The sequence below is a fragment of the Protomyctophum bolini genome (assembly GCF_963924005.1).
Source record: "Protomyctophum bolini genome assembly, chromosome: 2".
Lineage (NCBI taxonomy): Eukaryota > Metazoa > Chordata > Actinopteri > Myctophiformes > Myctophidae > Protomyctophum > Protomyctophum bolini.
This window is the reverse complement of record NC_137863.1, coordinates 11,228,627-11,256,556: the sequence shown is the minus strand read 5'-3', so window position 1 is coordinate 11,256,556 and position 27,930 is coordinate 11,228,627. Positions and strand designations below refer to the sequence as shown.

General features: G+C 43.2%; 1 protein-coding gene across 6 annotated transcripts in view; it reads left to right on the top strand.

Annotated features, from left to right (window-relative positions):
* Positions 1-356: 356 nt before the first annotated feature.
* foxp1b (forkhead box P1b) overlaps positions 357-27,930 on the top strand; it is a 173,642-nt gene continuing 146,068 nt past the window's right edge. For all 6 annotated transcript variants that reach the window (XM_080774872.1, XM_080774870.1, XM_080774871.1 and 3 more), the window contains exons 1-2: positions 357-731; positions 17,526-17,630. The gene's annotated coding sequence lies outside the window, so the exon portion shown is untranslated. The remainder of the gene's footprint in view (positions 732-17,525; positions 17,631-27,930) is intronic.

The window sequence follows — 27,930 nt, the reverse complement described above, 5'->3', positions numbered from 1 at the left end:
TGTTCATGCCCAAGAATTTTATCTCCCTCCAATAAGGATTTAGTGCAATGATGACCACCCCCCCCCCCCCTGGTGCCCCCTACCAAATACAAGATATATTTTTTTGCAGAAGACTATAGAGCTTCTGTCTCCATTGCAATTAGTGGGCTTACACATTACCTTCACGACAGACCAAACCTCCTTTCCTGTTTTAATATTAGCTCAAACTAATGCCCAGCCACATGTCCCATATATAAAGAATGTGTGCCAACGTTAATTAACTATTTCTGACTTTATTTCTGTGAGGGATCTGCAACAGCGATTGTTGTTTACCCCAGCAGGTGGATGTGACGTCACGGACTTGGAACATCAGAAAATAACCACAATCCAAATCCGCGATTCTTCTTTTTTTTCCTCCTCATCTCCTCTCCTCTTTTCTTTCTTGGCGCGTTAAAATGTAACAACATTAGAAGCAGCTCGTGGCCGTATGAGACACAAGGTAGTGTGAAACTCCCCAACGTTCTTACGATACGACGCTCTTCGTGAATGCGACACGCAGTATTTCTCACCGCTGCTTTTTAAGTTAGTTCCCTCCGTGCGGAGTAATATGGCTTGTTAGTATTTACAGTGTGTGATTGTTGCATGTGTTTCTCGGTATACAAGCTCGCGTGCACTAGCAGTTGATTATACTCTATAAGCGAATCGTGTCCTCCGCGTGCGCCCCACCGTCGCACCGTTGTCGATTCATTCTGGTAAGTTTACAAACATGATAATGTTCTCGCTTGTTGTGCTGTCGCTGTCACTTACACACACACACACACACACACACACACATGGAGTTTGGCTTTGTTTGCTGCTGTTTTTCCTCTCTTTCTTTTCGCCCAAAGAAACATTTCAATGGCGAAATAAACAAATAAAATAACACCTGTAGTATTGGCGAGGACTGCTAGTACAGTGTAATTGTTCCCGTTTAGAGTGTGAGACTCAGCGGTGAGGGAAAGAGACATGATGGCATCATCTACTTTTTGTAAAGTTGCTCCTCTACTTTGTTACTCGCGACCCCCCCCCCCCCCCCCCCGGTTACAAATACCCTTTGATAAAAAACATTTCTCTGTTTATGTCAATTCACAAGGCACGGTTTGGGCATAGGCTACCGTTGGAAACTATGTCAATTGGAAGGTATAGAGTAGGATAGCACGCAAAACTTTCTAAGTACAGTATTATGGTGAAAGTTAGTTTGTGTGCCGTGATTTCTTTGGAACACAATCAGGGAAGGGGTTTCTCCCCCACGTGCTACCTACCTTCCAAACTATATAGTATATACTACACAAAGACAATTACAACGACCGTCTTCTATGATTAAGAGTAACTATAATTCAGTTTTACTTTTGTTACATGAAAGTAGTTATACGGTTATATGCTTATTTGACTGTCCGTTATTTGCTTTGACGTGAAGTTCTTAAACACATTTTGGTGTGATGGGCTATGTCTGTCTCTTTTATGACAACTCTGCTGAATTTAAAGTACATATTGGTTTCAGAATTAACTTACATGGTTATTTACTATCATACTGTGATTAAGATAATCTTCTTAAAAGTTGGAAGACCATGCTTTCATTCTATAGGAGAGCCTATTCAGTGGATTTCTGATTGAAGTTTGAATATGTGGCTTTATGTGGTCTTGCATGGTTGTGAAAAAAAAAGCAATTATTTTAATAGTTGGGACTTTGTTGGTAAATAGGATGAAGGTACAAAGCATATAATTAGGCTACTATTTGTAAAAAGCACAGCAGACTTGCATTTTTTGTTATTTTGAATTGATTACCTTGCAGTAATCAGAATGTGAAAATCTAACTAAACTCTAAGGCTATTATTTGTTTTAGGCTACTGTTCAGATGATTACAAAATGTGTAGGCTAATATTGCATAGAAAAAAACATTTAAAGTTATAACTCTTTAATATACTTTTTATGAACATCTTTTACATTTAGGCAGCATGTTTGACATTAAAAAGTATATACAATCAAACTAGACAACCATGACACATTAATTAGTAGTACGTTTGTGAGCGTGCAATTTCCAATTTTCAACATAGTTGAATTTTTTAAATGCAATGTTTTTATTATTAGTAGTAGTATTAGTATTAGTACTAGTATTATTATATAAATGATTGCCTATTCTGAAATGCTAAACTTATAAGGTGTTTTATTTTACATTTAGCACACTTTGTTTCAAACAAGAGGAATAGTGCACAAATAATGTATTTTTAGTGATAGAGTACACCTATGAGCAGACAGCTACGCTGAGTTCAGTGTTCATTTCTATACAAAAAAGAAGACCCAGTCAATCTTCAGATAGAAACAACATGGATAAAGACCATATGAAAATTAAATGAAAAGGCCAACTGCAGCTTTAACAGCTCTTGCCGTCATTGCCACCTTCTCCTTGGTCTTCTTAAGATTAGTCATTGTCTGCGGGGGAAAAAAAGAAAAAAACACTTTTTTGTAGGAGAAGTAAAGTAAACAGCCTCCAACAAGCGAACCTTGACAACCCAGATTAAGGAAAACATTGGAGATCAAACAGTGCTGCTGCTGGGCTGTTGTCATGAGCTGCCTGAGACAGAGAGAGAGAGCGGCAGACTATTTGAACAGGCACAGTGTTTTGTGTGCTCACTTATGCAGAAATGGACGTTCGCAAATGCTGACCCAGGTTTTAAAGCACAGGGTGAACTTTCTTTGCAACTTTTCCAGCCACAGTGTTTGACACAGCCTGTGTGTGTAGAGGTCCAGCCTTTTTATTCTCTTCCCCCTGCCGATTCTTCAACTTCTGACTTGTGAGCATGATGAGAACAAACTAACACTGTCCCGTCTGTCTGGTTTTAGACAAAAAAACTTGTGCCTTACTGACTAAATAAATCTAACCTTACATTTGAGGAAGAAGCAGTTGTATGCTGTGCTCGGGATGCATGCACACGCAGATCCGACACACCAAAGGAATCTCCTGGAGATTTATAATCTGCGATATGATGTTGTTTGGAAAGTTTCTTATACTTCTCAACGAGTTATGTCTACAGGCTTTTGTTAAGGCTCTACGTGGAGAGCTATGGCCAAATTGGGAAGAAACTAATCAGTCACTCATGCATTCAGTGAGTCTGAGGAGTCCCATCCCTGAGTGGAGCGGCCCCCTCTTTCATCTGATGGCTCGGTATTTGTGAACACATATTGAAAAGCCCAGTGCTGCGTATGGAGAGACTATAAACTGCCTCGCTACCAAGTGAATGATAAGAGGAGATATTTTTGTCCCAGTGTGGGAATGAGCTTCTGCGTCCGCACTTTATTATATTGTAGTTTTCAGATTCATTTGCTGGCTTGCCGCCTCCTCTTCGTGTTGTTTGTTCTTAATTTGACGCAAGATGCCTTTTAGTCCGGTTGTCTTTGTAATGTTTTCTTAGTTTTGCACAAAGCAAACTGACTTTCAGTGAATTTGTTTGCAGTTTGTCCGCACGACCCAAAGAGGATCAGTGCAGTGTAAATATGATTGCTGCATTGTTATTAATATGTGGTAGTACATGAATTGAAGTGATAACAAAAGAAAGGCACAACAATATTTGCAGGGTAAAGGTTAGTGTGTCCCGCCTCCTGTGGTGTGCCCAGGCAGCTGCTCTGCCTCTGTGCCATGCCCAGGCACACTGTGCGCTCCATGCCAGGGAGGAAGCCCATTGGCCAGAGAATGGACAGCCTCAGGTGAGCATTGTGCAGCTCCTTGGTCTCCATGGAGACCGCACATGCTCAGGACAACCATTTACTCATGCAGCCATTAATTACTGTCTTCCACTGTCATCTGTCCTTAATAAAGGCTGGGACACTGACAAAAATGTCATGTGTCTACAGGAGGAAGTGGGGTAGCATGCAATTACAATCAATTAAACTCTTCTCCAATATGCATTTGACTGCCACTGCGTTTTAGAAATACAGCACTGGGATACACATAATCTGCTCTCGTAAAATGTGTTTTCGTCAAGATTATGCATGCCTGCATATACAGTTTACAGTAGGCTTTGTATCTCTCTATTCTCTTCTTGCTTGTCTGTCTGTCTTTCTTTCTTTATTAGTGTAGGTTATATGTTTTCTTTTTAGTGGTTGATGTGTCTGGTGTACTTTAGATGTCTGATGGATAATTCATGCTCCTCTTAATGAAAATTAATTTACCTAATGAAACTGCAGGGTGTGTTATTCAGCAAAATATGTTTTACCACGGCACATACATCATCAATATGTAGCCCTTGGCAACAGTTCCTCTGCCCACGCCAAAATCGAATCCGTTCAAGTTTTCTTTGTGATGCCTATTTTCTAAACGTCAGTCTTTGGCTTTTGCGAATCAACCTCATTGTATTTCACCTTGGATTCTAGTGTGAGTTGAGTACACAGACAATAAAAATAGCTGATTTGTGTGAATGCTTGTTTGACACTTGAGAAACGGTGTAAGAAAATATCGCTTGCTCTCTTCGCTGATGACCTTTTAAAAAAATAGATTGCTAGAGTAGCAAAGAGAAACTAGGTAAAGTGCCCCTCGGGGCACAGGTCTCCACCAGTGCAGGTCAGGTTGTGGAACTTGTGGCCTCCTGGTGGCGCTATAATAGGCCAATGTGAAAAGGGTGGCTTTTCTACTTACGCCTTGGATGGCAATTGGATGATTTGAGGCATTTTGTTCCAAAAATGTGTTTTGCAAAAATCCACCTGTTGGTGGCGCTATAAAAGGCCAATGTGAAAAGGGTGAGATATATTCCTCAGCCTAGTAGGAAAGTCTGTGAAAGATTTCACGTAAATTGCATGCTGCGTTCATGATTTGAGGCTTTTGAAATCCAATGTTACCCAATTCGGAGGTAATATGAAATATCGGACAGATCCGTCTTGAACACATGACTATAGAGATAGTGTGTAACAATTTGTGGGATTTTTGGACAGAATCTGGATCAGAATCAAAAGTCGGCCTCCTGGTGGCGCTATAACAGGCCGTTCTGGAAACTTTGGGCCAGAGGTTCATCATTGGCATCCAGGGAGTGTGTGTGCAAAATGAACGCCGTGCCGGAGATTAGCTGGTAACAGACGGAGGGACGGACGCGCACACACACACACACACACACACGGACGGACGGACGGACGGACGGACGGACGGACGGACGGACGGAGTGCAAAACATTTCTCCCCATGCCTTCGGCCTGGTGGAGACAATAATCTGAAGGTACTAGTACTAAATGATGATTTCGTATACACGGTTTCTATAGCACTGAAGTCAGTAATTGCAGTAAGGAGTGGTTGGCTTGAAATGTACCTTGTTTAACACAGATTGAGATGTTGGCTTGTGTGTAGGGATGTTGAATGAGTGAATGGAACTCGTCTGGGCCTGGGGCATTTTCGACTCGAGTAAACGCTGGTGCAAGTTTCAAATCAATCCTACTCAGATATGATAACATATTGTTTAAATTCAATATTGCCTATAAGGTCAAGGTTAGAAATGTGAAATAAATAATTTGAAACAATAGGCATGTCATTGTCATACTATTAGTCAATGCAACTTACTTATCAAAATGGTTGAGATTGTTCAATCAGTCACTTCATGTTATCATATAACACATTTGTGAAGCTTTTATTTACTAATATGTTATAAATAATTAATTGATAATTATTTTGTTAGGGCTTATGGTTGTAATGTTAATGGCCATGTAGCCACAGTAAAGTTGCATATTTCAGTGCATGGGGTTGTGTATCATTTTCGTTGTGCTACAACTGGTAGGCGGCATGGTCTGTCTGATTGGATTAGGGCTCAGATTAGATGTTGAATTGAGTTGGTTGTCACAGATCCCACTTTACCGGCTGTGAGGTTGACAGCTGAGAGGGATCAGTCCGAAGGATAGAGGTTTTTTTTTTTTCTCCATCCAAGGGGTCCAAAGTTAGGAGTCACAAGGGGAACCCTACCTAGAATATCACTGCACTTTATCAGGGATAAGTCTCATACTGACAGTGTTGGGGAAGTTACTTTTAGAATGTAATGCTTTTACATATTACTTATTACTTTAAGTTAAAAACAACAAGTTACAGTTAGAATATTACTTGCTATGCATTACTTGTCTTGAAGCACAAAAGTACCAGGCATAATATTAAATAATAATAATAAAACTCTTGGTAATGGAAGCTGGCAGGCTAAATGGAATAGAGAAGATTGCCACAATAATTTAAAGGCGGTATTAAAATGCTATTTTACCAGCCCAAATAAATGTCATGATGAAACACAAACAACCCAGAAGCTGCAACAGCACCCTCTATTGGTGCATAGTTTATGTTTAGAAAAATCGAATAAAACTCCAAAAAGCGATGCATTGTCATTAGTAGTGTGCATGAATTCATTAGAACCATACATCAACATATTACAACATATTAAATGCAATAAAGTATTGCATTACTTTACGTACAACTGTTACCCAATTTGTAAGATTTATGCGTAAATACTTCATAACTCATGAAAGTAATATTTAGAATACATTACTCACAGAATGTGTTACTCAATCATGTAATAATCGCTTTGTATGTCAACTGGGAAAAAGGAAATTGACCAAACCAATAAAAACTAAACTGTAAAAGCATATTCATACAACTTCACAGTCCGCTAGTAACCGGACAATTGTATATTTTTTTCACGTTCAGATTAGCCTAAATGGCAATGAAACACATGTTTTATACTATTCACTGTCTGTTCACAAACAACTTATTATATATTTTCTATAAACCAAGTGCGTAATTAATAAAGTAATATTTTTTTAGTCAGTTAAAGAAAAAAATATGGGATATATTAGTAGAATCTTTGTGGTTGTTTTTTGCATTGTGTTTCACGTCTCTAAACATTATTAGTTTATTCACATATCAGAAGACAGGTCTGACAGGGCCCTACAACTTTCTTGGACTGTAGCCCTGGCATATGCGTAAACTACACCATTGTTTAATTTATTTTAATTTGACTTTGAGATTACCTGTTTATTATTTAGTTTGTTACAAACTATTTGCAGTTATATGTGATTCCCTACTCATTCTCTAGGGTTGTTGCGAGAGCCTCTCTTAGCATATAGCATAGCAACTTGAAATGTGAATTTCCTGAGCAGCACAGCTTGGCATCTCTTCAGCGTACGTTGAAGGTAAAGCTACAAACATTTTCAGGCTGACGTCTGAGGCCCAAACATATGCTCCAATCTGTGTTCAGCTGCCAGGCTAAACCTCTGCACCTGTTTTTATCAGCTGTTGTCCAGTCTTTTTATATATTCGGTCTGGGTTGGTTTGGTTATGACAAAACCTATACATACAGTGTATAGGTATTTATTGGAAAATAGTTTATTTTGTCTTTTTTGCCATTGCACTCAGATAGTTATGTTGTTATACTACAGTACACGCAGTACAATCCTGAGTGTTGAGTTAACTCTGAGATTATGGGTCTGTCTGTGTTTATACTGTTTTTGGTTTTTTACTGTGTAGGGAAATATAAAAACGGTTAAGTGTACTTAGTGGTAGTTCTGTGCTGTGGGAAGCAGCCAAGAGTTCACATAAAGAACAAGGAAGGCGTAGGCTCAGGATGCCCTGATATTTGCTACACCTGTTGTCTATAGCAACCTCTTCAGCTCAAGACCCAAAGGAGGAACATGGTGTCTCCCTGGGACCCACATTTAACCACTTCATCCCTATTTCAAGAACAGTGAAAATATTGTTTCTTGAATGTTTAAAAAAATGTTTAGTTATTAATAATTTATTATTGTAATTTCTGAAAACAAAAAAATTAAGGAACAATTTTCCTCTTTACATTTATCAAAAACGAGGGCAAGAATAGTAACCTGGATGCGTTTGGTGGTGACTGATGGCTTCCTGAGGTAGTAGCTACTAGCTAGTGTTGGAATTTGACTGTTCGGCCATGTTAGGTCTGCTGCACCGCTGTAAACTGAAACATTGGAGGATTTCACTTCTGAAAATCAGAAACCCTCCCGGGTCGTCGCCGACAGTATGAAGCCTGCTTTACCACGGTAACTCCAGGAGCCCCGTTTTTCTTTGCTTCTTTGCTGTTTTCAGTTGGCAGCACCACCCTGACAAGCAACGTCACATGGCAGGGCTTGCTCCTCCGTCATCGGTGCCGGGTGCAAATTTGGTGTGCTTTGATCACGTCTTTGGGGCGCATGGCTCCAGCTTAGCCCTGCTGCTCACTATGTGATAAGCCATCAGAGTGCTGAGATCTGAGCCGGGAGCGCTGTGGGCTCGAGGAAGAAACAGGAGAGAGCAATGGAGACCGGGAGAGAGCAGCAATGCAAATTTTGTTGACAGATTGCCTAATGCAACCATTCTTTCTGCCTTTGCAGTTAACCATGTTAACCCTGCTATCGCTATTTGGGTGTGTCATTATAGGCGCAAATGTTAAAAAGAGAAACTGAAGAATTTGCAAATACATAAAATGTGAGATATTAATAAAATAGTACATCTACAAGTTCACACCTCATTGTATCATGATTCGTGAAGCATTGTGAGCTTGTGGAAAGGCCATTTTCCGCTATTTGTCTATTAGTATCATATGATGCTCTTAAACTGTCACACTGTCCCTGTGTATGCCCATATCTGATGGAAAAGTCCTTATTTTGAAATAGTGCTTTATCAACATTATCTGTGTCTTGTTCTATTCACAATAAGAAAACTATAGGTGCTTCAAAAACACATGCAACGTAATTATTTTACAAATGTATGTGTTGAGGCACATTGTTACATTATTCTAAGCTATTATGAAGGCTGCACCTTGTTGCTTGTTTATTTGATATATATTGTCCAGCTGGGTGGTAATTGGGAAGCAGTAATTAATTATTACCCAAGATGCAATGCTCTAGGAGAGGAAACAAAAATACTAATGAGTGTGGAGTCACAGAATTTAATTAAAGTATTCATTCAGGTGATCGCAATCGCTACTTGGCTAAAACGTAACCAGGGGACGTCATTGATACCTAATTAGTTCAGTGCCCCCTACTGTAGGTGCATTAGGTTGTTTACCTGTATTAAGTCCAGACTCACGCAAGTAGAATAATAATGTTTCGAAATGTTTCAGATTGCATACGTTGCCGTGTTTAACTGTAGAAGACTAGTGGATGTGAAAGATGTGGAGTTGGACTCCCCCGTGACAGTGCACTAGTTCCTGCACTGATAATGGCCTTGTTAAGTGAGATTCATTACCTCTTTATTCAGAGTCCCCTGGACATTGAGGGTGAGTGTACTGAACATACCCACTCTGGTGCGGTGAAGTCACACCGATGTGGTTTTCTGCTGCCCATCGTGGGCGACGGCGGTGTCTTCCCTTTGCTCTCGATGATTCACTTGACCTGATGCTGGGGGAGTGGGTAGCATTCTTTTTGTCTTACTCAGTTTCAGCCTACACACACACACACACACACACACACGTTCGCACAGAAGCACTTGCCCTCTCTTTCTCTCGTTCTCTTGATTCACACACACACACACACACACACACACACACACACACACACACACACACACACACACACACTTTGTTTGTGTGAGAGCTGCTGTTGTCTGATAGCCTGGTCTCCCTGTAGAGCTTCAGATATTGTTGTTGTTTGCCTGTATTGGTTGGAGCGTGTGACTTGCATTTGCCCGTACTCCATAGAGAGAGTTTGTTTTTGTTCTCGGTGCTGTAAACAGGGTGGGGCTCCATTCCCAAACCACTCACTTGGAGATGGTTATTTTCACAGGTGTTAGTTTTTTGTTTAGCATTTTGGTAAATAGATTTGCCAGAGAATTATGTGTTGAAGCCAGAAACTATAGCCAACTATGCGCCATGATGGTGGCTTTAAAAAGGAAGACTTTTTGAAGTCATATACTTTTATTTTTGTTGACTCAAGATACAAAGATATTCCATGGTGACTTTTCCTCTATTAAACAAAAAGCCTTTATTAATAGGGCTACAAAGTAAAAATAATAGCAACAGACATGTACCTTTTTCGTTACTTTGAAACAGAGGTAATACTTGTGTGTCATCACTCTGCGAGAATATACAGTATTTCAACTTTTCTTTTCCTTTAATAAGCAAGCCCTCTATCTCAATCTATCTATTATTGCAGCATTTCTCTAAAATGTGAACCTGGCCTAAAAGTACTGACTGTGGAGTTTTAGTGTAATATAGTGACATTGACAAGTGACTTTAAAGCGCAAACTTGGCTGTTTGTGCATCATGTCACCCTGTTGCCTCACTACTGTTTACCATTTTACTATTCATGATTTACAGCCTTTTTGCTGGATATTTTACAACCCCTGTTGTTAAATACTATCAATATGGTGTGGTTTGAGCAATAAGCAGTTATGAGTTATTGGATATTTTTCTAAAAGCCTTTTCATGTTGCGCATAGGGGCGCATGATATACCAGCTTTTAATGTGTTGACTAATCAATTCTTCCCCGTGAAAACAACTCAGAGTGAGAAATGAGTAAATCAATCACTTCACTTCATATTATGGAGGAGAGTTGGATGAGGCTTCTGAGTGCATTTCTGTGTACTTTACACACAATTGTATGCAGTGATTGAAGGGCTAATTCAAAGAATTTTAATCACTCGGACTGGGCCTCTTGCAGTGTCATCTTTTTTGCAAATGCCTCATAAAATGAATAGATGAGCAGCCTCTTTTAGAACATAATGGCTGCATTAGAATATGAGATGGATGGTGGATGAGAATCCTGTATCCCCCATGCACTCTCTCTCTCTCTTACTCACTCACTCTGGTCTCTTCTATCTATAGTACCGCTGTGTAAAAAAGACCTCGCGGGGCACATTGAAGTGTTCAGCTGAAGCTCACACAGACAGGGGAATCGGAGGACAAAGTACAGGCAAGGACAATTTTTTTTAGTGTTAAAATTGCAGTGGAAGCGGTTAAAGGACCAGCCAGCCTGTAATGTCTGATTTCATACTCGCTCCTATAGCCAATAATAGTTTTGTTTTGTTTGTCCTTTAGGCTTTAAGTCTTCCCTTACCTTCACTGATTATGATGCCACACCCTCTTACCAGCTTGACAGTGACTGCTCTTTTTCCACTTTGTGAGATCATGCCAGTGGAAGTCATGTGTGTTGTGTTCTCATCAGGGCCGACCACACATTGCCAGTCAATATGTAAACAATGGCAGAGCCAGAGACGCTTTCTCATTGCAGAGCTGACATTTCACATCGCCTGGCCAGTGACTCATCAGAGAGATGTCATTCTCCAAATTACATTTTAGTGTGCAATGTACATTTACAATTGAGAAGAAAATACTCTTAATGGGATTTTAGTCCAACATAAGCTGTGGCCAGACAAGACTAGGGACGTAAATGTATACACCTTTTTATCCGGTGGTATGAAACAATCACAGTATATTGATTGATACTGTAATGCAGCTCCATTTAAAACAAACTAAATAAAACTATTCACATCAGTCTAAATGTATTCATTCAAGTAGAACAAAGCGGAGTCTCGCAACTCACTTTAAGATGCTCCAAAAAACTTTTATTTTGCGACACAGCAGGATAAATGAATATGACGTTTCGACCGTGTGGTCTTTGTCAGGTATATCAACTAAGTAGACTCATGACCTTTCCCCACAGCTAGTTCATGTTTGAACCAAAAAGCGTGCTACGGGGCTTGAGATGAACAGTATTTTGGGACGAAAATGACTGAATATCACTGTCACTGCGCAAACGGTGCGCAAACCTGCGGCATGAGACCATTGCACGAGACACACACACACAGGAAACATTTGTACAGAATGTTTAATAAAACATTACCACAGGTACAGGTTGCAGCTAGAAAAATGTGCTCCTCAGAGCACAGGTCTCCGCCATGCCAGGTAGTAGAATTCAATATTAGCCAATCAGGGTGGAATATGAAAAGTCACACCTGTGTGAAGTGAGTTGCGCTCTTATCATTATGTCATCATACATCATATCAATTTGAGTCCTCACTTTGTTGTTTACACACTGTTTGTGTTTACACAGACCCTCAAAGTTGGACATAGGAGGGGCTACAGGGCCAGGTGTAGCTACACCTGGCTACAAGGCCAGGTGTAGCTAATCACTTAATGCCAAGAAATGCCACTTTTTGGCGGCCCCTGTGGAACTCCTCACCCTGACATCATTGGTGTCATGCATTATTGAACCAGGCTCCTCTGTCCTGTCAAATATCTATGGGATATTCACCGTTCAGCACATTATACTCTTATATTCTTGAGATAAAAAACCCTCTCAGAATCATTCCGGTCAAGTGAAGCTGCGCTTGCTTTGGCGATTTCCCCCAGCTTTCATGTTGTGGGTGTGAAAACTGAGACATTTCTCTTCTCCCTGCACTTGTGCTAATGTAAATGATTTGCATGGAGTTTGTCCCCACTGATTTAGGTTGTTTGGACTGTTCGTCGCTGGAACCATGCCAATTGAATTTTCTGCCTTCTAACACGCTAGGAGTGCAGGGAATAACGTTCTCATTGGGCCTGAGGCTTGATCTCCACCCCCCCACACCCCCAATCCTTTCACATCACACTGACAGCGAGCTAGACCATCCCCACATGGCACACGTAATTAAAGAGTTGGCATTATAATTACAACGTGTTTATTGTCTGTTTATGGGTGATGTGCGGTACATGACACACTGAGAGAATTCTTTCGTGTAAATGGATTGAGGGCTGTTAATATACTTGGTAAATGCGATTTTGTGGGGCTAACCTCCCGATAGCTCCTTTATCAGCCCTTTGACAATTGCTCTGTTTGTTGCATGTACGATGCAATTTGGCTGACAGCGGTAACTGGCGGCCGAAATAACCAAATTATTTAGTCATGGATTTTTAACGGGCACAACGGCAAATGGATGTTAAGCAAATGATGCAATTTATTCCCTTCTCCTCATTGCCAGGCTGGCTGCCATAGGACTACTGCCAGCATTAAATAAGTGGTACCCAGATGGTATTCACATGATGCCCACTTGGTTACAGAATCGTCCCGGGAAATAACTCCTGGCTGCTACAACAACCAATAGGTCATTCTATCAAGAGAGCCTGTTGCTTGCTTCTACTCTGCATATGCAAATGGCATGGCTAATGTTGTGTCATCTTCGTAAAGTCTTGAGGGAAGGCTCTGTCTGTCTGTCTGTCTCTCTCCCTCTCTCTCTCTCTCTCTCTCTCTCTCTCTCTCTCTCTCTCTCTCTCTCTCTCAGGGGTACTAAATGAATTGGAAAGGAGCCCAGTTAATGAGGAGGGTGGGAGAGAGAGATAGAGGAGAGAAACCCTTCGCTACATCTCGTTTCCTTTTACGCTAACACTGCTTCCTGGTTCCTCTGTGTCCTCCTCCAAACAGAAGGGGGGGGGGTATCAGCAACACTCTGTAATGGGACATGTCCACCAAGCTATCGGATGAAATAATCTCTTCTCGTCTCTTCTCTTCTCTTCTCTTCTCTTCTCATCTCGCTATTCTTTTTTACACCCCATCTCATCATGTGCAGCTGTGCAGCTCAGTGTGTGTGTCTGTCTGTCTACTCCAGGAGAAGTGGTGAACTGTATCGTCTCTCCAGCCACTAACAGCCAGCAGCTGCAGGCGTCAGCCACCGCTACGCAGTGAGGACAATGTGGAACTGATTTTCTAACACAGAAATAAATAAACAAAGCACAGAGGGAAGAGGGGGGGGCAATACCACAAACAATACACAGCTTATGCAAATTGGGCGGGAAATGTGTTTGTGGATCGATAAGCAACACACGCGTATGAAGAGACTATAGGAGATGAGTGACCGTTTTATATTGAGATCGCTCATTAGCGCATTTGTTTTATCTGCAGGAGTTGGCCTCAAACATCTGTTTAGTTTTAGTGTTTAGTATATATTTTTCTTCCCCTTACACTGGAAGCTGAGCCCACACGTTATGAAAAAAATGCATAAACTATTTGTTGTTCACTTGTGACATGAATCTCCACGGATATCTGGAGTGTGTTTGTTGCTTTGTGCGGATAAGGTACCAGATGTTCCAAGCAAAGTTTTTTAGTCACTGTGGTGGGAGGGAGGGGGTGGGTCAGACTGTCAGTGGGTTAAAGGTTGGACAGTAAAAGTAAAAAAAGAAACGACAATGCAACAGTAGCACATCTACAGTAATTAGAGATGAGAGCTCAATGAACGAGTGAATATTTATATTGCTTGCTGTCTTGGGTTTCACAGTGCCTGATGGAGTCCTTGTGTCCTGTGGTTATTGAGATGAATCCTTTGTTTTGTTCTTTGTAATGCTATTTTGGTTTCAACACAGCAAGTTACATTGAAAATAGGAGATTTCCATAAAAGGCTGCAGCAGGAGGACCCGATTTTTTTTTTGTGTTGGTCATTCAAGAATGAGAAATGAAATCTTCACAGCACTTGTCATTGTTTAGCTTTCTCTCCCAGTCACCTTGTAATTGTTCCAGTGTTATAAGCAGCTATTAGTATTGCTGGAAAATGGTAATGCTGCAAGAGACTCATCTCCTCCAGAGAATGGCTCTCTATCACACTCTCACATTCTTTTAAAAGGGAGAAGGAAGATGAATTCTGCCCATAAAGGCTGTATCACAAGGGCTTTTTATCCTAAATGGCTCTGGGGATTGTTATCTGTGGGAAGTGTGTCCTGCCTCCGTCGTGTTCAATCAAGTGTCCACTTAGCTGTGACTGGGAGTAATTGTTCCCAAGTGGGCCACACACTGACCTGTTAATGTCTGCATTGACCCTCTAACCTTGTCAGCACATCTTAGGGAGGAGTTTAAATCATGTGGATCTCCGTGGTGCCTTTGCGCTGCCGGGTCAAGTGGGCGTCGGCACTGAAAAAGACCACTCTCTTATAATTGTCCCCAGCAGCGTGGGTCAGCGAGGGGCGATCTCCCAGAGGCTGGCCCTTATTAGATGAGGTACCGGGAGTGGCGTTACTTTAATGGGTCGAGCCATTGATCCGGCACAGCCGCGTAGTAGTGTCCCCAATGTGGCCTTGATCGCTCTCCCCTACCTGGTCTCCGCTGTGAGTCACAGTGGACGACATGGTCACATTATCAGATCCATCTCACAGAGCCCCTTCTATATCCAGCTTTTGGTGTGTCCACAAACTTTAAATTCCCATTGACGACGAATGGAGAATTTTACATCATAGTGTCTGAGCAAATAGGCATAGGGCTGTATTTTGCGTGTCTTAAATACCAGGTCTTATTACTTAACTTAAGACCTGGGAGGCGTGATCAATGCCCTTTGGCTATTCTGAGTGGCCAAAGAGCATTGACCACGCCTCCAGGTCTTAAGTTAAGTAATAAGACCTGGTACTTAAGACACGCAAAATACAGCCCATAGTGTTTTACGTCATGATGATGTACGATGATAAGAGCGCCCCTCACTTCACACAGTGTGAGGTGGACAGTTGGAGTTGTAGTGGTTGGTTTGTACAAGGGGTTATACATGGGTTGTACAGTACAGTACAGTACAGTACAGTACAGTACAGTACAGTACAGTACAGTACAGTACAGTACAGTACAGTACAGTACAGTACAGTACATGTAGTACAGTACAGTACAGTACAGCAGGAACACATGCCATTTGGTTCATGTCTTAATTCAAAGTGCCCTGTGCAAACATTTTTAGAATGGGAAGTCCCATTGGGAACTGAACCCACCCACAACCCTTACTGACGGTGTTAGCCCCATGGTCTGACCATGTGCTATTTAAGACCTCATGGCTGTAGATCTGACATCTGCCACTCATTCGTAGGCGTCAGCAAAAGGGACAGCCAAATATGTGTACATGTTTAGATTGCCTGGAAAGTTGACGGACAAATAAGCGACAATTAACGCATGTGTTTTCTTTTTTAAAGTGGCTGGTTATGGCATTGCTTTTGAACCTGACATGGTTTGTAATTTGTGTGAAAAGGGGGATTGCAACCACATGTTTGCAAAGTTGGAGGTTTTTGTGTGTTGAGCAGCTGGCATAAAACAGGCCACAAAGGCAAAGAGATGCAAGACATTGCTTGCTGTTAAAAGGTATTAACACAGATACTTTAGCATTTCGTTGTGTGGTGTTTTTATGTACAAATGGCATTAAAATCCTACCATGACTTTAAATCAATGACCGCTAATTTGCAATAAAAACTCCAAAGCAGAGCTTCCGCCTGAGTGTGTCACTGTGTGGTATTTCAGTGTCCCTTTTGTGACACCACACATAAATCCAGTGACTTTTGAATCATCTTATCAAGTAGTTTCTAAAGCCTCAGCCTTGTAAATTGTGCATGACAAGACACGGCCGTGACTTCCACCTAAGTGCCTTCTGTTCGGGGTCTCAAAGTGAGAGGGGCCTTTCTGAGCAAGTGCCCCCTTTTGAGCACAAAGGAGACACAATGGTGCGGCCGTAAATTCACAGGGGCGAAGCTGTCTGTTGGGATCAACATATTTTTTGGGAGTAATGACAGGCATGCAAGCGAGTAATCAGAGGGGTCTTATCTGGGCCTGCTCAGAGGCCGATGGCGGGTCCAGGAATGTAGACGAGCTGTGGAAACAACGGTCCGTACTAATGGGGTTAGTTGAATTCCACACTGGTGAATTATGAGGAGTTGGGATGGCGGGCCTGCGGTTTGTTGTGTCTGGTTTTTTCGTGGCCTACAGAGGCAGAGTTATAGATTTTGGTCTTTCGACACATGCTTTCTCATAGAGGGGGTCAATTAACGGGGGCTGGTTCGCTGCTGCATCCTGCTAGTGGAGAGACACAAAGCCACATTATGTGCCAAAGTCGTACAGAAGTAGGCCCTATATCACAGGAGCAAAAAACGCAAACACACACATACTTAACCACAAGACATGAAGACAGCCATGCCTCCTATGACAGGAAAAAACTCCAAACATCGCATTTTGCTGCTTCATTTGCATGATCTGAGCATATCTGGTAGTCATTAGCATCTTTCCACTTGTTTATCTGCCTACAGATGAGCATGTTGCTGCACACCAGGTTCTTGAATAAACTAAATGGATTGTTTAGTTTTTTTTAGTTGCTGTTTTTTTTTCTGGAGCCACGGGTCATTTATTACCGCTACTTACAAACGAATGTAAAATTGCAAACATTTGTTTAGTTCTGTTATTCGTCCTTGGTGGTTTTTACAGTGAAGACAATGTATTTGTATTTTGTAGGTCACTTCGTCATTGTGAGCATGCATAGTACATGGGAATGAGATGTGCGGTTTGTGACATTTTAGTCGGCAAGCATCATGTGATTATGCAACAGTGATATTTACCTTGTTGTCTATCATCATGTGCAACTATCTTTATTTCACATGATGAGACGACAGGGTGTGCTGATGCATGGCTGATATGTATTTAGGCCGATTGTGGCCGAAGACAATCACGTTCACTTTCCTTCAGCTGTTACGGAATTTCTGTACATGTGGGTTTGGTGGACCAGGGCAGCCAGGGACTCTCCCCACCTTGTCACCAGTCTTATCTCTCCCTTTCATGCCCCCTCTCTTTCAGACGCGTGCCATCGCTGAAACTCCCATGGTTCCGCCCCCCGAACACTGTGAGCTGAATTGTCATTGGAAGAATGGAATGCCAGTCTGTGCTACACCAGTGATCAGGGTATGTGACAATTCATCCCCATAGCGGCATAGCCCTTCTCATTTCATACGTGTGTTCTCTATCTGTCTGTGGACTGACAAAAGGCCAGCATGCTGGGAGATCTAACACATTCGGCTAATTTGCATCTGGCCCTAATTAGCTTGAAGTAAATCCCAAAAGATTTACTCAAAGTGCTTTTCATCAGTTTGATTGTTCAGCCATTCATACCAATGAACGTCGGGGTGTGTACGGTGAAAGTACAAATGCAACTGTACTGTACTGTACCGATGTAACCGTACAGATCCTCTTCTACAAAGGGGTCCAACCGTACTGTATTGTACCGATGTAACCGTACTGCAGCTTCAGTTCAAGGCAAGCATGATGATGATGACGGTAGCTGAAAAGGAAGTGCAGTTTTTATACCTTTCATTATACAGAATGAACACTAAGTGGTATTTACAAGTTCATGCCCTAAACTAGATTTGCATCATAAAATCTATAATCTTGCGTGTTGAAATGTATACCTGCTGTATCACAGCAAATAACTCGGGCAACAATAATCAGTATGCAACTATTTCCTGAATATAATTTGCAAACCGAATCTAAATAATTACACAGCTTATCGCATGGCCAAAATCAATGAACGGTATGACATACTGCCCTCTAACTGAATGGTGCCTCATCAGCTGCTTCGGTGTGACATCTATTTTTTTATTTTTTATATATCCTTGGCATGCCGTACCGTCCCAACGTCCCTCTCCTCACCTCTGTCTGCCCTGGGAGCAGTGATTGGCTGAATACTTTCTGCACTATAGTGGCTGGCTGCGTGCCAGTGGCTGCCTTGCCCCCTGATCAGAAGAGAACGTGACATTTGTGCAGAGGTAATGGAATCCGTGTGCAATTAAATCTCTGACTGTGAAGAAGAGTCCAGCCCCTCCCTGCTCCCATCCTCTTCTCTCCCTGGGTGAGGGTGTGGGGGAGGGGGGGGGGGGGGGTACATGATGATGAAATCCTCCCAGTGCCCCCCCCCCCCCCTCCCTCACCCCCACCATTACCCCCTCCTCCGCAATCTCCGTGTCAGGTTGCGTTTTTTGACTTCACTTTGCCGCCCGGTGCCTCTCCGCGGCAATTAATTACAGCAGACGTCAATTAAAAAAAGCACCCCAAATATTGTATAAGAATTACATTTCAATTATAGAAATTACGTTAGAGGACCACGACGTTAACATTGCTTTAATGAATTCCGCTGTTGGTGACAGTTTTGCAGTGGTGCATTGTGGGGCCCTGTGTGTGTGTGTGTGTGTGTGTGTGTGTGTTTTGTCTAGCTATGTTTTACTGATGAAATGGGAATAAGAAAGAGGGGAGGAGGTGTGGGGTTGGTGATGTAGGGAGAGAGGGAGAGGGAGAGAGAGAGACAGAGGGGGAGAGAGAGAGATAGGGAGAGGGAGAGGGAGAGAGAGAGACAGAGAGGGAGAGGGAGATAGGGAGGGAGAGGGAGAGAGAGAGACAGAGGGGGAGAGAGAGAGAGAGAGAGAGACAGAGGGAGAGATAGGGAGAGGGAGAGGGAGATGAATGGGTGAGATGAGGGTCATATCTCTAGGCTCCTCTTCCTCTGCTGCCGTGCCACTACACTTAACGCCTCATTTGTGGTCTTTGTGGCCAATGGCTTGAGTCTGTGATCTGTTGCCATAAAAGGCAGTTCTGCCTCTATGCTGATGGTGCATTTGCTCGTCTGTAATACTGGACCCCCCCCCCCCCCCCCAACACACACACACACACACACACACACACACACACACACACACACACACACACACACACACCTCCCTCCCTCCTCCTCCATGGGCTGGCTCATTTCTAATGGATATGTGTATCCCCATCAGGATAGCTCATAAACATAAAAAACCTCCGCTGCTATTGTACTCGATCTGGCGGAGCTGGATACACACAGGGCGTGTGGGGGGGGGAGGCGCGTGTGTTTCCCTTGAACTTGTGGAGGAGAGCAGTTCCTATCCTTGTCCCTTATCCACACAGCAGAGGGCGGAGAGGCAGGATTTCCAGGTCAAGGTGTCGGCTGTGCCTCCCTCTGCATCCCCCTCACTGCGCCCTCTGTGGCTGTGTCCCAGAAAGGGCAGGGCAGTCTGCTGTCCTGGGGGAGGGGAGGGAGCGGGGGCACTGCCCAGTGGTTTTTTCACACGCACCCACTCGGCTGCAGGACAGGCAAAGAGAGAAAAATGTAACTATTGAACAGAGAATCACGTGATCACATCCCAATTAATGGAATGAATGAATACAACTGTGATAACATCAAAGCACCAATGGGTGCTTTGCTTGCTAAGTTGGTGAACCCTGTTTAAAAGAAAGAAAGGGGAAAAATATAATAACCAGAAATGATGACCTAGTCATATTTGTCAGGTGAAACAAGCGCATCTTTCCCCATTAGTTTTTTTGGTAACGTGTATGTTTCTCTGTCACAATCCCGTGGCCGTTGTTTTCGTTCGTTTGCAACATTCTATTGTTGGTTAAATCACTGTGTTTTGCCTCTCCGCTCCGCGTTGTGGTCTGGGTGCAGAGACTTCCGCGGTGCACGTGTCATAGCTTAGGAGGCAGTATGGGGTCAGACTCCCATTGGCTTAGGGGGCAGTCAATCATGACTAGGTCGCTAATGACAACGGGCCTGTTGTATGTCAGGTTTCACCTTTTCACATTCTTTTGGGGCTTGTTTTAGGGCTTGACATTCAGCTTAGCTTCTGCTTTCCCACGATGCATAATTTATGTCAATGCTGGTAGAAAGCAAATCTTCTTTCCATCTCCACAATCAAGGGTTAATTTGAGACCACAGTCGTACGGCTCCAATTCCTTACACAACCCTGTGGGTCGTGATGAATGTGTTTGGGCCTTACTTTATTCACCAACATCCTGCTAAACAACCCTATTCCTCTCTCTGTTTTTGCAGATGGCCTAGCCTCGATGTGTTATACAGAGGAAAGAGCGTTGCTTAGGGAGAGAGAGATGCTTCCTATTATAGTTTCATTCTAATGGCAAATTAGATCAGTCTGACAGATAGATGCGGAAAATTGTTTTAATTGTATAATTATCTGTGGTCAAACACTTGAGTAGAAAAGAGCTGTGATGTGCATGGGTGAAAGCCAGGGATGAGCACATGTTGGTCTTCATGTGCTTATTTTGTCTTCACACAGGAAATGAACAACACACACACACACACACACACACACACACACACACACACACACACACACACACACTGAGCTGTCTCTCAGGCAAGGACTGAACGCTGAGTGCGCCCATGGCTACCTGACCAGGGTGGCACACAGCTTAACGCTAATTGAGCAGCAACTCAGCATACTTATGTTCACTTCATGCTATGATCTCTACCAAGACACAGAGAGAGCCATCCTATCAGTATCCTGGCTCCATCTCTCTGCTCTGTGGTTTCCTGATGAGATGTCACAACACAAGGCTATATGGCCACAAATGGCATCAAATCTCCCTTTTGGCTTTATATAGGCGTCACTTATTCTGTGTTGTTTTGATGTGTTTTGCGAGCAGTGTATAACTTAAGCAACCTGACTGGAAATAATGATGGCTGGCTTTCCCTCGCTCCTTTTCCCCCCCAGATTAAATGTTTTACACAGTGAGATGCGGGTTTAACAAAATCTTTGTTTTACAGTGTTCATGCTGTGTAAGCGTTGAATGAATTTAGCTTAGTCTAATGTTCTTCATTCTGTTCTTGCATTTTCACTTTCATTGCAGCTGTTTCACACAGTATGTCATCATAGTTTGGCCATTATAATGTAATCTCTAATCTGAACAGTAAACTGAAACTTTAATCAAAGTTTCACCAGTGCGTCTGTCTGTCTGTCTGTCCACCCGTCCTCAGGCCATTCTCCTTAACCCATTCTGACCTGAGATCAGATTCATACGAGGTTTCCACTGGACACACACTGGTCTGATGAACCCATTCTGACCTGAGATCAGATTCTAAAAAAATGTCAGTCGTCCTTCGATTTTTCAAAAATAGCAGACCTACAAGCTCGTAGCGCGCCACTCGGTGGCGCGCTATGAGCTTGTAGATCTGCTATTTTTCAATAGCTAAAGCATAACATGATGCTGAACACCAAAATGGGTTCCCGTTCAGAATGGGTTAATGACTAATCTGTCTGAAATTGTACATGGGCATTGGCCATTGGAAAACGCCTCTTTGGATAATCTGGTTTAGACCATAGAGTTATAAAGGATAGAGTGAGGAACGGGAGCGACACCCCTGCTATTCATTTCAATGGAAGTTGCTCAGTAGCGTTTTGAAGCACTCTGAAGACTTCCTGGAAGTACCATTATAACTCAGTGGCTCGAGCGAGCGGAAGAGCCTCAAATTTGAGGTCCGGGTTACGCCACATGACGTCACTGAACGTCCGTCCACCTCCATGAACGTGCTGCAGTTCCACTTTTGGCCAGTAGGTTCAATGTTGGATAGTCCTTCTCTGGGGTCTTGGTTTAGGCCATGTAATCCTATAAACATTTAAATCATTATTGGCTGGGTTTCCCAAAGAAATGATGTGTTGCACGTAGCTTGAACACACCCCTCTAGGCCGCACACAGAAGCCTGTGTGCGGCCTAATTGGCTGATCAGACACTATGTCCTTTTTTGGGAAACACTGTCAAACACAACAACATAGAAATTGACAACCTAGACTAGAGCACACCTGTCCTCATTGCGCACAGCAAACCTAAAGCCTCTTTCTTTAGCCTCTTTTTTTAAGAGTGAAGAGAGCCTACTGACCACTGTCCAGTAGTCCAAATATTATTAAGGCGAAGTGATGTTGGCAAGGTAAATGTAGGCCTATATGAAAAACACTACTGTCCCATTGTGCAAGTGAATTAAATGGAATAACATTCGATTGTGGGTTAATAAATATAGGCTTATACAAGGAGGTTAAATGGGAGGCTATTGTGCAGTCAAAGTTACCAATACAAGCTAGTTAATTCAGCATTCTTTTATTGACCGGTCAGGCCGGTATGGTAGGCCTCAGGCCTACCATAGGCCTCAGGCCTACCATTGCGTGGCACATCTATGCACGGAATATCAATGTTCACAGTGAAAGGGGGTGTTTTTGAGAAGAACCACACACTCACTCACTATGCATATTTCCTTTGGGAAACCCAGCCAATGTCATTGTTGAACCTATAGTACAGAAGAGCACTTTCTGCATGCAAGGCCTGTAGATGTGCCATACTGTACATACATAGCCCTCTTGGCAGATCAATAACGTAATGTCGTCTCACCCCCCCCCACCCCCCGATTCTGGTGGGCAACGCTATAAGCTCAGCGTTGATAGACTGCCAGATCTCTATATATGGAGCTGGCCCGTTGTGACATCACAATGACATCTGCATAGACTCCATATTTTGGCATGCCTGACAAAGAATATATGGGCAATTTCTGGGCATAAAAGGCATAATAACTGGATGGGGCATGTATTTCCAACTTGCATCGTTCCAAGTAGGCCAGTGCCCAACAGGCACCGCTCTAGTATAAATTAACCATCCACGGGCATCCTTACAGTCCAGCCATCCTGACGTTTTCTCCAACAACACCATATCGTCGCTGTCAGAATTTAGTATATAGTCACCGGGTCTGGATAATACTTTTTCATTGGTTAGTGGTTACATATGTTTTTGAATCCACAGACGGACCACTTTCAAATTTGGATAAAGGCGTTATATAGAATGCACCATTTATTTCTCTTTTTTTGTTGTAACATTGTATAATGAAAGTCACAGGGGCTAGTCTAATCTGACTGAAACCTTACCTTGCCCAAATTTGGAGTCAAACATCATAGATTTGCCATAGACAAATGTCACTAGCTAGCCACATGAAGTCTGGGATCAACATGGGAGCCACTGTTCCCATGTAGATCCCGGAGACCACATAATTGAACATATTTTTGTTATGCAATGCCCAGACTCTGTTCCACAGCGCAGCGAAATGATCAAAACGGGCATTCATACTTTCATTCACATAATGATGTCACGACACACACAATACACACACACCTGCACCTGCACCTTTCTGGGGAGAGAGTTGGCAAGCAATTTGTGAAAGGCCAAGCTTTGCCATGTCTCTGTTGTTACCTCCGTCACGCTCTGTTGTTCAGCCGCATCTCCAACGATAATGCACGGGGGGATTAGCAAGTAACAAGACAGCGGCGCTCTACAAAAGACTCTCCGCAGAGTGTTTGTCCACAGAGTCTCTCTCTGCACAGTGTCTAGTGTGCGGTGCTCCATAAAGCTGTGGGCCATGCATGTAACACCTTACGGTGATTTCCCAGCCGTGCGCAGGGAACCCCCCCACACACACACAACCCCCCCTTAAATAATGAAAGGTGACAGGAAGGGCTCGGTGTCCGGGGCGGCAGGTCGAAGCAGCAGAGAATAAGGAAGCGGTGCGCTCCCCCAGTGCTGTTAAACTGCAGCAGGCAACAAATTAAAGCTCATATCTGCCTCTCCCTGCCCCTCCCCCGGCCTCCCTCCACTTTCCTGTTTGGACTTGAAGGTGATTGGGGAGCCGAGGCGGTGACAGTTGACGGAAGCCGCTTTGGAAGAGAGAGAGAGAGAGAGAGAGAGAGAGAGAGAGAGGCAGAGAGGGTATTTATTTACAGTGAGACGCGGCGATGCTTGTTCAGGATGCGGTTTCACGCAGGATGTGCCTCTACCCCTCACCACCACGCACCTCCACCCACACACACACACACACACACGCACACACACACGCACACACACACAGCCTCCTTGTTCCAACTTTCCTCTCTCCTTCCACCCCCAACCCCCGCTAAACTCTTCACTTGCTCACTACAATCCCACCCCCAGGTTTGATCACCCCACAGGAGTGTGAGAGGTGGTGACGGTGGGGGGTATTGTGCATCCAGCAGAGAGCTCACTCAGCACAGCCTTCCTGTCTGGCCGCGGGAGGCGCTGGGTTCAAGGTCGGCACAGGTCACCAGGGGAAAAAAATGAAAAGGGGGCGGGGTGTATTAAGACGGTAACCTGTGACACAGTTTGTTTATCATCTCTGTTGGGCGGAAACCTTGTATTTACAAAACTGTAACGTTACTTTGTTTGCAGCAAAAAAAATCTGTGTTTCAATGGATCCAATATAAGCTCTTGATAATACATTTCATTGTTGGAATATTTATAGAACCCACAGACAGACCTAACCGCCTTTTGAACCTGGCGTCCCTTTTTGTCTTACGTCACATCGTAATGTGTCCTGAGCTTGTAGATCTGCATTTTTGAGGGGCGCCATACCCTCCTATGTCCAGCTTTGAGGGCGTGTACCACAAACATTAAATGCCATTGATAATGAATGGCCAGCTTTACGTCATTGTCCCAACACAAACATTAAATGCCATTGACAATGAATGGCCAGCTTTGAGTGTTTGCAACACAAACTTTGGAGACGAAGGTGAGGACGGCTGGGGTGTGATTTCTTTTTAGTTGCTATTTTTGTGTGACACATGCTAAATAAAATATGGCATTAATTTATGATTAAATATGGAGCGGAGATACAAGGCTTCTGTAAGTAAGAGGGGAGAAAAAATGGGGTGGTCATGAAAAGTGTAAGTGAGCATGCATGTGTGTACCTGCTTGGGGTTCTGAGTCAAAATGAGACAATGAAAGACGGTTTGCTGGGAGAAGTAAGTGTGTGTGTGTGTGTGTGTGTGTGTGTGTGTGTGTGTGTGTGTGAGAGAGTGTGCGCGTGCACGCATCTACACTGCCAGGAATTTCTCCTTGTAAAGCAGGAGAGGAGGGGTGTTAGAGGTGTGTAAATCCCAGTAATTACACCGTACGCAGTAGTTGCCATGCAATTACTTTTGTCGTCACCCTACAATAGCGTATTCCCGTTACAGTAAGCCGCTCATTTCAAAGGTGTGTGTGCGTGTGCAACAACTTTGCATCATACTGTACCACCCAAGAACACACACACACACACACACACACACACACACACACACCCCCCCACACACACACTCACACACACAGGAGATGTCGGTGTCACACCTTCAAGTTCAACCTAGACATTTCTAGTCATGATGGCGAGAGCCGTTAGCACGAGAAAAGTGAAAAGTTGTAGCTCCTGCTTTTTCTTGCCGTCATGTCAGCACTAGTCCACCCCAAAGTTTCAAAGGCAGGTTTTATGAGCTGCCTTACGGCCTCATCTACGTGGACAACGGCATCTAAACTCCAGAGAACCTGCCACATAAAACACACATCTGTTAAAGCCTGGGCCTGAACTGTAAAACGGTCCCCTCAGATGCAGGCAGGCCCTGTGTTCATATGACGTGCAGGGTACAGCTCACAACACGCCCTGCAGTAACGATGTCAAAAGGCCATCCTCTCACATTATCTCTTTGCCCCGTTTTGATTTTGATTTAATTGCACATGAGAGGAAAATTCCACAGCACAGTTGTTGGTGTCCTTCATGTTTGGATACAGTGCAGAAGTAGCAGGTTTTTTTGTTTTGTTATTTTTGCAATAGCCTTGTCGTTCTGCGTGGAGCAAATGCTTTCAAAAAGTTATCTAATTCATGAATCACTTCGTCGCCCAAGTATTACAGTCGTTCGTTGGTCTTGGGAATCAATCTCATGAGATGCTGTTAACAGCTCTGTGAGTGCTGCGACTGAAACGGGAGCGTTTACGTCTGGAATGCGGCTATGCAGTTGCAGTATATTTACGCCAGTTCAGCCACTCAAAATAGGAACTAGAGTTGCTCCCTGTAGTGTACTCATTCATCACTGTTGTCCAGGAAGCCATCCAGAGGTGTACGCTTCCCTCACACCTCTGCCTCTATCTGCACTGCATGCTGTGTGCCAGTAAGTTCCTTCAGGGGACACCGCTTCTCCAGATCTGTGAACATGGCTGGCTGTGGGACACAAACAAGACTGAGGGGGGAGAGACTCCAAAAAAAAGAAGGAAAAAACACCCACCCATAATCACAGGGCCAGGCATGAGATTTGTGCAACGGTGTCTGTCAGATAGCGTGAAAGAGCCCCACTGTGCCTATTTAATTGTACACATTCTGGGGTCTAGGCCAGCCACCAGGGGTCTTTGAAGTGGCTGTGAGCTAACCGGAGAAGTGATGAGTGTAGTGCTTGGCAACTCCGGGCCTACCTTAAAGTGGGCAAAGGTGCGCCTGGATGACACTATCGTATATTGCATTGTGGAAAGCTAAAAGGCTTGTGTCTGTGGCTTTGGTCAGAACTTTTTGACGCAGGCGTTGGGGGTTCCTGGGTAATTGTTTCTCACTTATTTTTGGGTAGCCTAGCCACCTTGGCCAGAATAAGCGATAATGGGAGCTGTGCATAATTTCCCGCTCTAATTTACGAGGGGTATTTCCTTTAATCCTGTGTTGTATTTTCCTATTCCTGCCCTCTTATAGCCCCCCACCTTCCCCATCCACCCTCTAAATACTGTACAGTAATCACCATTTGCCGTTTCCCATGACTAGTAACAACTGCACCAAGTTATTTTGAAGGGCTGCAAATTGGGCCTGGAAGCAACATGCAGGCTGCACAGGAGTACATTGTTTATAACTAAATAGTAACTCCTACATTACCTGACTTTTGCCTTTGTTTGCGTAGTGATTTCCTGGATTAGAGCAGTTTCTAACTAATTTATGTGTGCATTTCATACAAGGGTTTATAATATGGCAACTACATGATTGAATTATTACAGTTATGTTTTTGAACAGATGTGTATTTGAGTCGTGTCAGTAAGGAAATGATGATGTGAAAAGATTCTTTCAATGAATAATATATCCTCTATGTTAAAACGGTCCAGTTAATTCCAGATTGGATAAATAGAATAGGCCATACTCATGTTGCTACTGTTTACTTACTCTTTCAGTTTTGCTTTCTTATTAGATAATTGATGCACGGAGAAAGAAAATAGGATTTGTTATTTACTGTGCCTGAGTAGAAGCTGTGTCTGAGCCTAATTGATGTTTTGAATGATAAGGTCAGGCGGATGAGTCATGCACCATATTCACAGAGTTTTATTAAAAAGGGACACATAACAAAAATGTCTTGTAGTGGAATTTTCCCTTCCTAGAATAACGGCAGGCTAGATGGGTAAAAGGCAGATAATGTATGTGTGAGATTGATCAGTGAGTAGCGACCCCATTATCTCCTGAGATGTTAATTACACTGTGCTCAGCTTGCATGTCAAAAGGCGGATAATTGAAGAAGGTAAAAGATGTGCCACACTTTATTTATGCTTTCACTTTGTGCTGGCGGCGGATCTT